This window comes from Calypte anna, chromosome 33 (genome assembly GCF_003957555.1).
Source record: "Calypte anna isolate BGI_N300 chromosome 33, bCalAnn1_v1.p, whole genome shotgun sequence".
Taxonomy (NCBI): Eukaryota; Metazoa; Chordata; class Aves; order Apodiformes; family Trochilidae; genus Calypte; species Calypte anna.
Window position 1 is genome coordinate 903,314 of NC_044275.1, and position 12,756 is coordinate 916,069.

Sequence of the window (12,756 nt, forward strand, 5' to 3'; positions counted from 1 at the left end):
AGTGGTCCAGGGGTGGGGGAGGCAAGGAACTTTGGGTACATAATGAAGACATACCCGGTGTTCTTCCCACTTTCTGAGTAAGTTCTTTTGCGTAGCCATAATCGGGACAGAGCATGCGCTTTTTTTCCTTTTTTTTTTTTTCCTTTTTTTTTTTTTTTTTTTGCATGGGTATGCCTTTGTTTCCTGGTCCTTAATATGCTGTTCTCAATATAGCTTTGTTGTAAAGTTCCCGTGTGAAGCCGGAGGGTGAGGGATGAATCTGAGGTAGAGGCTGAAGGCTGCAGAGCAGGTAGCTCTGTTTTGCATCCCTTTAAATTTTGTCCCTCCATCAGGGTAAAGAACTCGATGCCATGATCACTGGCTTCTCAGGAGGGCTTCCTGCATGGATGCAATAATCAGTATTCAAACGTATGAAAAATCCAGTTGCAGTAACATCTTTCTTTGCTCTGTCTCAGCACACAGAGTGGATAAAGGAGCTGTGTTTACTCTTTTGAAGATTAGGAATTCATTCACTGAGCTGGGTGCTGTCAACCCCCACTGCCTGCATGGATACACTGTGCTGGGTTTTTTGCCCCATTTTGCCATGGTAGTGCTTTCCTAACACAGGTTGTTTGTAGTTAAACTTTTAATGTTAGCTGGTTTTGGTTTTTATGTCAGATTTTTTCAGATACACTTTCTGCAAACATTTAACTAAAGTGATAATGCTGTCTGGTGTTTGGTTTTTGGTACTCCATGATAACAAAGAACTGAAGAACATTCCCTTGTGTTGCTCAAAACGTAATTTGAAATATTTTTTTTTTTTAAGAATTTGTTTGTTGTTTTAATAATTTGCTTTTATTTCCTGGGCCTTGTTTCTTGTGATCCTGAAAGCTTATTGTAGTTTGACCCTGTGACAGATCATACTGCAGACCTGAGAATAATTGAATCCCTTTGCTAGAATGAGTGGCTGTGACATCATGCTGATCCTTAACAAGCTTTTCTAATATCTTAAACTTCAGTGTTAGAGTGAAGTTTTCTCTGTTATGTAAGTAATTCTCTGAATATTAAATTCACTGCCCCTTAAAACTCAGATTTCACAATATCTATATTACGGGTTTGTTGGTGCACATCCCCTTTTCTGTCTAAAAGCTCTTTAAGTGCAAAGAATTTTGTGTGACTGTGTCCCCAAGCTCTTGGAACCACATTTCATGGTATCCTGTTGCTGAGATAACTTAGGTCTGACCTGTAAAGGAGCTGAGTGAGTCAGTGAGGTAAAATCATTGTATAGTTCTTGAAAAATACGCCCTAGTTTGAGGCTTAGGCTTGAAGATTTGAAGGCGTATGTGGGCATTGTTCAACTGAATGTAACTATGGACTCTTTATAGTAAACAATATTGAATAGAAGCATTTTATTAAAAATGGCAGTAGTGCTTTAACTGATGAGCTGGTGCTCAGATAAGAACACTCGAGTCTTTCTTTTCCCAGCCTCTTGTTGCAGCTTTATTTGTTTCCAAGCTTGACTGTTTGCTATGTAAATGTTTCTCTCGGATTTCTGGGTAAGAACCACCTCACTTTTTGCAACAGGAGAAGATGTGCATCTGTGGTGAGTTCATACCACCAGCCTGGGATCCCTGACAGCAGGAGCTGGGAGGTTGCTCTGTCCTTGATCTTTGGGGGGGGAGCACCCCAACACTGTTTGAAGATGGCTTCAGATGCAGGAGGCTTCAGGCTGGGAGCACAAACAAGTTGTGTGTGCTGAGCTGCACGGGGAGCTTTTTGCAGGACTGCATTATCACTGCCCACCACAGGGCAGAGATTTATAACAATATAGGGGAAATATGGTATTAAAATTTTATCTAGTGTTATGGTTGTGAAAGGTGCAGTGTCAGCAAGCAGGATGCAAAGTGGAGCAGGATTAGTTTAATGTATGCTTAAAATAGAAATCAGAGTTTGCACTGAAGAGCCAGGAGACTTTCTTCAGGAACAATCTGTGCGGACAGAGCAACAGGACTAATTATACCTCTGTCATCCCTGGATTATTCCTTACTGAGCCTTGTGGTCAGGACAGAAGTAACAGTTTCATTCCTGAGTACACTTAAGATGTCTGAGCAAAAAGTGGGATGTGTTTCAGGAAGCAGTGATTGTTAATTGATCAGCAAAAATTGCTTTTTTTTTTTCCCCCCCCAGTCTTATTTTGCATCTTTACTTGGCCTCAGTGATTGGTTTGAGTATAATGGATTCTCTGATTTGTTTCTAAGTGTAGGTAAGAAATTAATTGTCTTCTGTCATGGTGAGGTACATTATACCCAAATCTTGAGCATCACACTTCACTGACACATCTCATCCCCTTGCAGAAGGGATCAGTGTCATTGCCTCCAAGTCAAAATGTTAAATAACAATGACTGTGAACTGGGTCATTGAACTGTGTGGAACCTGGAACCTGCTTTTTATTCCTGTTTTCCTTCTCTTCTCACTTTTGTGAGGTTTTTTTGTTTTTTTTTCTTTCTTGTGCTTTTCATCATTTGTCAGTGACACCCACATCATGCATCACTAATGATGGCGAGGGCTGTTTTCATATTTGCATCTGCTGCTTTTTCATGACTAAAAGTGCCAGGGATATTAACTTTAAAGAAGACTTTTACCCCCAGGTTCATTTTTCTGTAAATATGGCAGCTCAGTTTTACACCTGGGGGGTTGACCTGCTGCTGTGTGTGAAGGTGACTTTTTAAGAAACAGCATCATGTAGCAGATACAATGTTTGCAGTGTGTGCTGATAAGTTCTCAGAACAAGGTAAATGTCTAAATTCCATCCCAAAGTCGGACGAAGTATTAAAGCACTTCAGCTGGGGGTTATCTTAGGTGCTCTTATATATAAATATATATACTTTGAGTGAAATTTTCCAGCAGCTCCTCTCACATTAACCTCATCACAGCTAAGCTGATAGAGCTGAGAAGCCCTGGAATGGTCAGGTTCAAAGGTTGTCATGAAACTCATTCAGTGGGTTTGTTTCCTCCAGTGCAAAGGGCTTTTTGCCCTGGAAGCAGCTCTCTCCCAGCTGCACTGTCCATGCCAGTTTGTCTCCAGGAGGGTTCAGTGCACACATGAAGAGCTTCCTTTGCTCCTGGTCTTTGTTTGACTGTGGTTTCTACCTTGTCTGATGTTTTTAACTAGGAAAGGGATGCTAGAGGAGTGAGCTTCAGCTTGTGGTATCTATGAAAGTAGGAGGTAAGGGGAGGGGGAACTCAACGTGGCAGTGATGAGGAATTCCCCTGTTTGCAGTTCAGGTCTTGAACATAATTTCAGTCACTTCTGGGTTGTTTGACAGGGTTATCATATCATTGCTCTTGCCTCATGTACAGAAGGAGCTGGTTTCTGTTTACTTTTCTAGTTAAACATACATTTAGCTGTCTGGTTTGTGATTTTGTGTGGGTGTTTCTGTGAATGGCTTCATGCACCTGTGTTTGTTCCTTTTAAAGCTGATTGTCTCTTATTGAAGATCTGAGGCTCTGTCTGCAGAGGAAGGCTTTGTATTAGCATTTTCAGAACAGAAGCTGAAGAAATAGCAAGGTTGGTGGCATGTGTGGAAAAAGTAGTATCAGCAAAACAGTTGAAACCCAGAACTGAAGGGCAGCCAAATAGGATAGAACCTTACTGGAAGAAAACATGTTGACTCAAGCAAGTGGGTAGAGTCTTTATTTTATTTGGCTTGAAAATGTCCTATGGAATCACAGTATTTTTCTGTTCCTTCAAAAATTGGGCATTTTGGATTCCATCCTTTTGATTGCCAAGCACCTATCGAAGTAGGTGAGGCTCTTTTTATAGATTAAGTAGCTGAAGTGCAGTGTTTGAATTGATTAGAGTCAGAGGAAGTAATTGTCCAAGTAAAGGCTGTTTGTGTGGGGTTTGCTGAGTGAGCAGAAAGGTTTCACTTCAGTTTCTTCCCTTCCATCCAAAGAGGAATTGTGGCTGTAGCACAGGGAAAGCTGAAGAGCTTATGAATATAAGCAAGCTGGATCTGATCCTCTTGTAGCTAGCAGGACATACAGGTGGTTTTTGTGCATTTATGCAGCATCTCACCCACAAGCCTTGCATTAGGCTAAAGTAGTAATGGGAAAGCTTTAATGCTGCTTCCTTAATTTCCCTGCAGGAGTAACAGCTGATGGGGTCCAAATCTGCTGAGAAATCTGTGTGTGGGGCTTTGACACAGGCTTTCTGTATGCTGCCAACAAAGGTGCAGTTCTGAGGAAGTGCTTTGAAATGCATAAAAAACCAGGAGCATGTCACAGGGAGCTGTTGACTCAAATTCTGAGATGATAATTCCTTCCTTTTTTGGATTTACAGAGTTCCTGATAAGAGCCTTCACATGATACTCTATTTTCTTAAGCCTTACAACCCAGGAAAAAAGTGATGCAAGCATGGTAGCACGTGGGTTCCTCGCATGGCTGTGTCTCACAGGAAAAGGAAATGAAGCTCAAGTCATGATCAAGAGGAGCAAAGTAACAAATCTGTTATCAGTGCACCCAGCAGAAGGGTCTGTAAGATGATCACAAATTTCTACTATGCAGATGGTCAAAACAGAATGATTGGAATGATTAGTGGTTTGGGGAGAGTGAGATAAACACAAATACTAAAAGAAATATTTTGGCAACTCTGAGTGGGAGTAGATTTTACTGTTGGCACATGACTGAAGCATGAAAACATAGTAAAGAAAAGGGAGGGTTTTTGGAGCATCCAGGCTGGTACAATAAAGAGTAACCAGGGGAGTTAAAGAATGTGTGTATTTTTGTGTTGTCCCTTTTGTACTTATGAAATGAGGAGCAAGTTTGGGTCTATTTTTAAAAGGTAGAGCTCTGACCCTTTGCCTTGGGGAGAGGAGGAGATTAGAGGCTTTAAAGAGTCTGCCACCTCCTCTCTGAAGCTTTGCTAGAGTTAGAACCAGTTTTCTTCAGTTGGGTGGAGAGAACATCTGGTAGCAATGATTCCTGGTTTGTCTTTTATGATTCTTACTACTTCCAGTGTGGGTGATATTTGCAGTTTCAGCTGGATATGTTAAATCAGACCTGTGAGCCTGACACATCTGCTCTAAGGCCACATTTGGCGTTCTCTTTCTCGTGTCCTAGATAACTGATTTTCACTTTTCTATTTTAAATTCTGTAGCATGAAATATTAAGCAGTAAATGTGATGGATGGTCCATAGCATAACTGCATGGAGCTGGATTGCTGGTTTTTCAGAAGTGTATTTAAGTAGACAGTGCTTGGAGCTTCATAGGAAAGTATGCATGCAGAGGACCCCTCGTGTTCCTAGTTCATCAGTATGTTGTGGAAAGGGTGATGGGTTCCTTCCTGATTCCCTCTCTCTGATTACTTTTTGTCATGAAGCTTTCTATTCATTGGATTTATCATGTTTATTCAGTGGGAAGTTTCAGAAGCCAAAGAGTGAACTAATGGTGAGAAGTCCCAGAGGTGCAAGCAGAAGCTGAGTAGTATCCTGTTTTCATTTGTTTCAAATACAATGTTCAGATAAATTCTTAATACAGTTTTCTCTAAACTGTGTGTCTCAGTTATAAGAAGCATTTCCTGACTCTCTCTGTGAGCTGCTCAGTTACTTTTTGGTCCTGGATTAAGAGAGAGAGGGATTGAAGCATTTCTCTGTTGAGGTTGATCCTATCAATACTTTTTCTTAGAGGTTATGAAATCAGGGAAGGGTCATCAGGCCAGGGTGTCTCGTTCTATTAATTAGAGTGGAAGACTCTTAAATTTGCACCACGTGTGAGGAAGCAGTGATTTATAGCTAATGGATGCTCTGCAGGCAGCAGTGTTCCATCTGCTGCTGCTTTTTCCCTTTTCATTTTGATGTAAAGTCTTGGGAAAAGCCTCACACCTGTATTTCTCATTCCAAATAATGCTTGTCAGTGCTAGGCTGTTATTCTTGCCTGGGTATTTTTTGAGTACAATGCATATTTCAGCTTGCAATTTTTCAGACTTCAAGAGCTGAGAGTTTCTGAAATGCTACTTAGAATACCCACAAGCAGCAGAGGTTCTTTTTATCAAAGGTAGTCAATGTAGGAGTAACTTAACTCTCCTTGTAGCTCTTGTGAGCAAACACCCTGTTGTATTTAGTGTAACTTAAGCTGATTAAGAGAAAAAAAAAGGGGGGGAAAAAAGCATGCTTAAAGTTTTAGCACTTCTCTGCCAACATAAACTTTTTCTAATTCTTGTTGACTTGAGAACTGCTGATATGAACTAGGTCTTTCTGGACTTTGGATTCCATGGGGATGGGAGCCCACGGAGCCCACAGGGCATACATTAATATATTTTGGGAACCCAGGATGTGAGTTACTGCTTGAGTGATCAGCAACTGAGCCTCAGAATTGTTCCCTAGCAGTCGGGCAACCTGCTTTCACTAGCTCTGTGTCCCTAGGGAGCAGAAACAACCAGGAGAATTGTATCCCTGCCTGATAAAATTAGGTCTTCTGTAATCTCTGTCTCAGAACAGCCGGATGGCTGACTGCCTTGAAAAACATATGTTTTAATGCAGGAATAATGCATTCCATTTAGGATGGCTATAGCTGTGGGAGCTGCTTGACTTGGTGGATAAAGCACTCCCATTTTGCCTCTGGGATCAGGACTAATGTCAGACACCAGGTCTGAAGTGCAGTGGTGGAAAAGAATTGTTTGGAATGTTTTTCCTGTCTTGTGCTCTTAACAGGGATATGGTTCAGTATTGTAGCCCTAAAGGAGTTTGAGAACTTAAACCATCCTCCTATTGGAAATGAAGCATAAGTGGGAAAGAAGAAGAGTTAGTGGCTGTATTTCTAGATTGCAGCTCACCTTGTACCAAGAAAACTTAGGAGGAATAGCAATGTTTGTGTTCTAATACAAGCTTATAATAGTGTTCTGATAGAAGCTTAGAATCAGTTTCTCTGAGAGCTGCACAGATACCTTGCTAGAGGAAGTTCTGCTTTCTCCCTGCACGGAGGGAAGACCTCATGGCCATTGCAGCTCCAGGCAGACAAAGCTCCCTGCTCTGTTGGGAATTGGTCATCATCTGCTAACTTCCAGCTCCTCCTCCCGAGCTGCTGAATTTCATTACAGGAAGGGAAGAAGAAGAAGTGTTTTCCCACTGATAATTTTCCATCTGAGCTATAGCTGTAGCTGCTGGGAGCCTGGGCTGTGGGTGAGCTGTGCTGCTGGGAGCAGGCAGGGCTGGCCAGGGTGGCAGGATGAGTTGTGGTGGGGCATCTGGTTGGCCATAAATTGGAAGGTTATGATCTAAAGAGGGAATAGCAGAGCAGATGGTGTTGAGAGCTGCAAGAGGTGGTTTCAGGTGCTGTCCCTGTGTGTGACTCAGTTCCATAGCTGCACAGCCACTGTTCCAGAAAGAGAAGCCAAGTGAGGTTGTGTAAAAGGAGGTTTTGTGTTCCCTGCTGTCCCACCTTTAAGGAAACAGCTCTTCATTTACAGTGCTGATGAGTCTTGAGCCTTTTCAATATAAAGAACCTTTTCTGGCAGGACTGTGATGTGCTCACTGCCATGGATGGCAGTGTAGATGTCCCAGTAAGTTTTCTTTGCCTGGTGCTTGCTCTTCATCATCACCTTTCACTGTAATTACTGCAGAACCTTTGGGTGCTTCTCTGGAAAATAATCAGACTGATAAACTGACCAGCCAAGAGCAACCCTGAGGAGGGGAAAGAGGCTTTGAGATTTTCTGCTTGCTTTCCAGAGAGAGGTATGAGCAAAGCTAACAAATGGTTGCAAAAGGTCACTCTCTGCCTTTCTGTCAAGAAGTCACTGTAGGTGGCCAGCAGGCTTTTGTGCTGCATATCAGCAGCTGACATTCCTGCTCACAATGTGCATTGTCACTGTGGTAAGGAGAAGGAGAGTTCCTCTGAAGAGCTGGGAAGATGACAGGGCAAATTCCAGCCTGTGATTATTCACCATGGGATGGAGAGCCGAGTCAGGTGATCTGAGAGGCAGATAAAAGCTCCTTGATCCTCAGCGGTTCTGGTAGAAGAATAAACAGATCTGCAGCTTATTAAACTATGCTTTTGTTTGTTTGTTTGTTTTTTCCCTTAATTGAATACAACCAGAAAATGCCTATTAAAGGTGTTCCATTTCTGGCATGGGAAAAAAAAAAAAAGGATGGTTAAATGTCCCATGGGGTGGTTCTAGCAAAGTGCTGATGATGTTTGGTTGGATAAATGCAGGGGCTTCTTGCAGTGCTGTGGGTCAATGGGAAAGGAGGAGTGGTGCTGAAAATTTTGCTTCAGATGACTTGTACTCTGCCTCCCAGCTGGAGAAAGGTGTGTAGATTCTTACAGTGTGTCCTCAAGAGCTACAGACCTCGTTTCATAACAGAACCTTTGGCAGCAGGATTGGCTGAAGGTACTCACACCTCTTAGCACCTCACTCTTTGCCATCTTGGAGAGCACAGGAGCCTCAGCTCTGCATTTTGTACAGCTGTGAACTTTGGCAACATGGAGAGGGCAATTGGTTAAACTTTTAGGAATGTAGGCTTTGTTTCTTAAGTAAATACTGAACCATCTACTTCATTTTCCTGAGCAGTGAAAGCGTTTGTGCATAGGTAACCTAATTATAAATTATTCTGGTACAGTGTTTTTAAGCTGTTCTGACAATCCTGAAAAAAACACTGAACAACACAAGACGGGTGAAAACTGCCCTCTTTTAGCAAAAAGTAGATCTCATAATAGTGAAGAGCTCATGTAAATGTTTTTTAAGTCTGAGATCTGTGTTTATTCTTAGGGCAGAAACTTTTAAGTGATCCCTTGTGAATTAAAAAAAAAAAAAAAAAAAAAAAGAACAATTCTTATTGTAATGGGAACGAAAACCTCCACGCTTACGCAGTTTTGGTTTGGAAGTTGCTGCAGTGAAAAGGGGGAAGTACTGTTATTTTCAGTTCACAGACAGGAAGCTGAGATGCACAGAGGTGAGGTGAGTTGCTGGGTCACACAAACCAGCAGCAGAACCAGGCACAGATCTGAGGTCTTTTCACACTCAGCCCTCTGCTTCATAGAGGAGGGAGGGCACCTTATCACTATAACAAACAAAAAGTTGTAGAAATATGCATCTTGACAACTAGGAAATGGTCAGAGCCCTGTCCTGGGAGCTGCCATCTTCTTCTTCATGCTCAGGTGATCTGAAGTTAAACTATGACAGTTCCATTGAACACGTGGATACAAACCTGTCATCCTTGTGAAATTTCTCCTTCCTGCTTTAAATTGAGTCCCTCTTGAGTATGTCATAAATGTAAAAAAAAAATAAATCTGATGGCCAAGAAAAAAAAAATCACTTATTTAGTCCCAAACAGTGAGAATCATGGATGAAGACAAAGCAAATGAGTCAGATATAAATAATCCCATTATGTCTTGGCTGCAGCCACACCTAGAAACCTTGAACAAACATTGCTGTTCTGTTTAGTTATTCCTGCATTTGATACACTTTACTTGTTAAGTCCTGTTTTAAAATTGCAGCATGTAAAAATCATGTAGGGCTTGTCATCATTAGTGTTAAAGACTTCAGAATGTTGGTTTAGTAATTTTGACCAGTGATGCAGATGCCTGTGCTAAAGCTCAGTTTATCTGTTGTCGTATTTCCTCAAAATCAGAAAAATACAAAACCCTGGAGCTGGTGTTGCCTTGGAAGGCTTTCAAGGCAGTTCTTTTTGCAGTAGGCCTTTTAAAAAAAATGTCTGGCTAGAACAACAAACAGGAAGATGTAATTACCGTTTGGCTTTTGTGTATCCAAACCTTGGTCATTGTACAGAGCTTTGGTAAAACACTTCTAGTAGTGTTATAGCATGGAAGCTGTAAAGGAAAGCATTTGGACCTAGCAAAATCATACTTGATGTGTTGTGATTACTCTCATGTATTTTATTAAGTAATTACTTACCTAGCAGCATGTGTCTCTTTCTTCCCTCATTCATATTGGAAAAGCAGAATTTTTATAAATCTGAACAAAGCTTTTTTTCAGGTTACACTTACAGAAAACAGGAAAGTTGGACTCTTCTTCCTCCCTGCTCAGATTTTAATTCTTCTGTGGTAGCTCCCATAAAAGTGAGGGGCTGAGGTCTCATCTGGTCTGTCACTAATTCCAGGATTTTTTATCAGAGGTTGGGGTTTGTTTTTTGGTTCTTGCCCAAGCCTCTACCATTTGCTTTGCCTTGTTCTTTTGTAGTGACTGCTCTGCTTTGGCCTTTGTATGTGGCCTATGAAATGTGATCCTCTGGCTCAGGAGAGTTGTAGAGATTTGTCTCACACACACTTACCTGCAGTAATTCTCAGTTTATCAGGGTGGCAGTGTGACAGCTCATGATATTCAACCCATTATTTGCTCTGGGATGAGGAGGAAGTTTCTTTCATTGAACCCAGTGGGGAAAGCCAAGTAGAAATAAAGATTCATGTACAGGCAGCTCTTCAGGGGCTTATTTATGGAGGCTGACTCTTGAGTCTGTAGCAAAGGTGATGCTTTCTTTTCTTCACATTCTAGAGATCTAAATGGATTCAGCAAAGCAACAAGGGAGGGGGGCACAAAGTAAGGTGGATGCTGATGACAGGACTCTCTCTGCCTCGCAGGATGCCACAACTTGGCGTCTTCTCTTAGGAAAAGAATTGCATCTCATGCTCTCTTCTTTAAAATTACAGAACAATAAAATGGTGTGAAAGACACAGACATGTTGTATGGCACTGCAGGCACACTCCTCTTCCAGCAGAGACAGAACTATTTGGGCAGAAGGATGAAAGGAAAGACTTGGCATGGAGAACTAGGGAAGGAGTAAATAGTCTCCTATTAGAATTGAGTTTGGCTTCAGGTTATGAACGATCTGGCAACGGGACAGCTTGGAGCATGTTTGCTGCCTTCTACTGCTGTTGCTGTGCAAAGTGACAACCTCAGTTGCACTGGTACAGCTGCTCCTGGGTCTGGCTTGGGATCTGGAGGATCTGACAGGCTTAAAAAAATTGAACAGTATTGCTGGTGAATACTTGACACCATGAGAGGACAGACTGCAGAATAGGCCAAGGAGGGAAGAATAAAAGGAACAGGGAAGTGGAGAGACCGGGGAGATGTAAGAGCTGCTTTTTTCTGTGATTCTGCTATCAAGAAGAGCTCTTTGGAATAGCTTAAATTTTCTGTGGGTGAAATGTAACACAAAGTCTCCCAAGAGTTATTGTCACACTGGAGTAAGCTGGCAGTTGTTGGATTGTTTCAAAGGGATTGTTTGAAGCTCTTTCATAGATTCCTAGTTGAAAGGTAGATTTCTGCTCCTTCAGCACATTCTGCCCCCAGCAATTGCAGACAGCATCTCTCTTCTTAACTCACAAAACCAGTTAATGTTTGAGCTTTGAACATATTGTCTGCTATGTCAGGGTTACACACTGTTAGATACGTAAATGAAAAAGACAGTGCTGGTTGTTCCAGGGAGTTACCTCATGGAGGGGAAAAGCTGACTTGAGTTTCCTGTGATATCCTTCACCTCTGATTGTGCAGGGTGCAGATTCAAAGCCACCCTGCGTTATCTATGGATGGAGGCACATATGAAAAGGAAGAAGGCAGCTAGGCTAGGGCAGCTTGCCAATTGCTTAAAGCCTTTGTTAGAGACTAAAGGAAACCTGGGCCCATTTAGGCACTAGAACAGCCCCAGGGGCTTTCTTGGCCTCGGATGTAAAGAAGATGAAGGCAGCCGCATGGAAATGATTGCACACTTTTGCATGACAGTCTACATTTGCTCTTTAGGCCCTGGCTGTTGTGTTTGAGTGCTAAGATCTTGTGCTCAGTTCTCAGGATTTTCATCCTGTGGGGCTGTCAGTGCAGCACTTACCCCAGCTGGTGAAACTTAACCATGAGGAAAGGATTTTCTGCAGAACCGGTCTGTCCCTGAGCTGCTCAGGGCCCAGAGGTGACTTCATTCTGATCACAAGGAGGGAGATGTCTCCAGTGGTCAGGTCTCTGCTACCTTACCTCTGGGAGAGGTGTCACCCTGATGGCTGCTTTCTCTCCAATTCCTCGTTCTCAGCTTGCTGTCTGCTGAAATAAAAAGGTGAGGCAGTCTCCAGTAGCAAAATAAAACAACAATTTTCAACCAGTGCAACCAAGCAAATTAGAAATGGGCACACTCTCAGATCTGTCCTGCTCTGCCATTTCCCTTTGCATGAAAAAAAGGGTTTGTAGTGATTTATAGCTGTTGTGCCAGTCTCAGCAGGACTGCTAGGTACTGTTCTGTCTCTGTAGTTGAGTGGCTGGCTTTGGCAGACTGCATTTCTGGGGTAGTTTTTTGTTGTTTGGGTTTTTTTTTTCTTTTTAGAGCTTTTAACATGAAATATTCAATCAGCTCTGCAGGCAGCACAGTTGATACAGGTATCATGCTTCAGAGAGCTGTGATGAAGGTGAAAAGGTTTTGAGCACGTTTGTGGCTTCTATCTCTTTCTGGCTTCTATCTCTTTCTTTGTGGCTTCTGTCTCTTTCTGGATTTCAGGGAGATGGTATCTACCCCAGTGACTTTGGGGGAGCAGGAGAAATTGTCTTATTTCTTCCTCTACCAGAATTAGCCAGGGCTGGAGGGAACATCTCTCTAAGCTTTCCTGAATGGAGTCTGAGGTCCTGCAGCCCAGGAAATATTTTTATGGATGCTGTCACTGCAAAGGCAAGTCAGCATTTTATTTGGGAGGAAGATCTGAGCTGGGATATCCCAAGGAATTTATTGGGTTTCTGTGGGTTTTGTGCAGTGCTGTGTTGTGTTTCTAGAATGCCCAGTTCTGAGG

General features: G+C 42.3%; 1 protein-coding gene across 4 annotated transcripts in view; it reads left to right on the forward strand.

The window, feature by feature from the left end:
• The window catches only part of DIP2B (disco interacting protein 2 homolog B), a 63,201-nt gene that overhangs the window by 780 nt on the left and 49,665 nt on the right, over positions 1 to 12,756 (forward strand). The window lies entirely within an intron of this gene.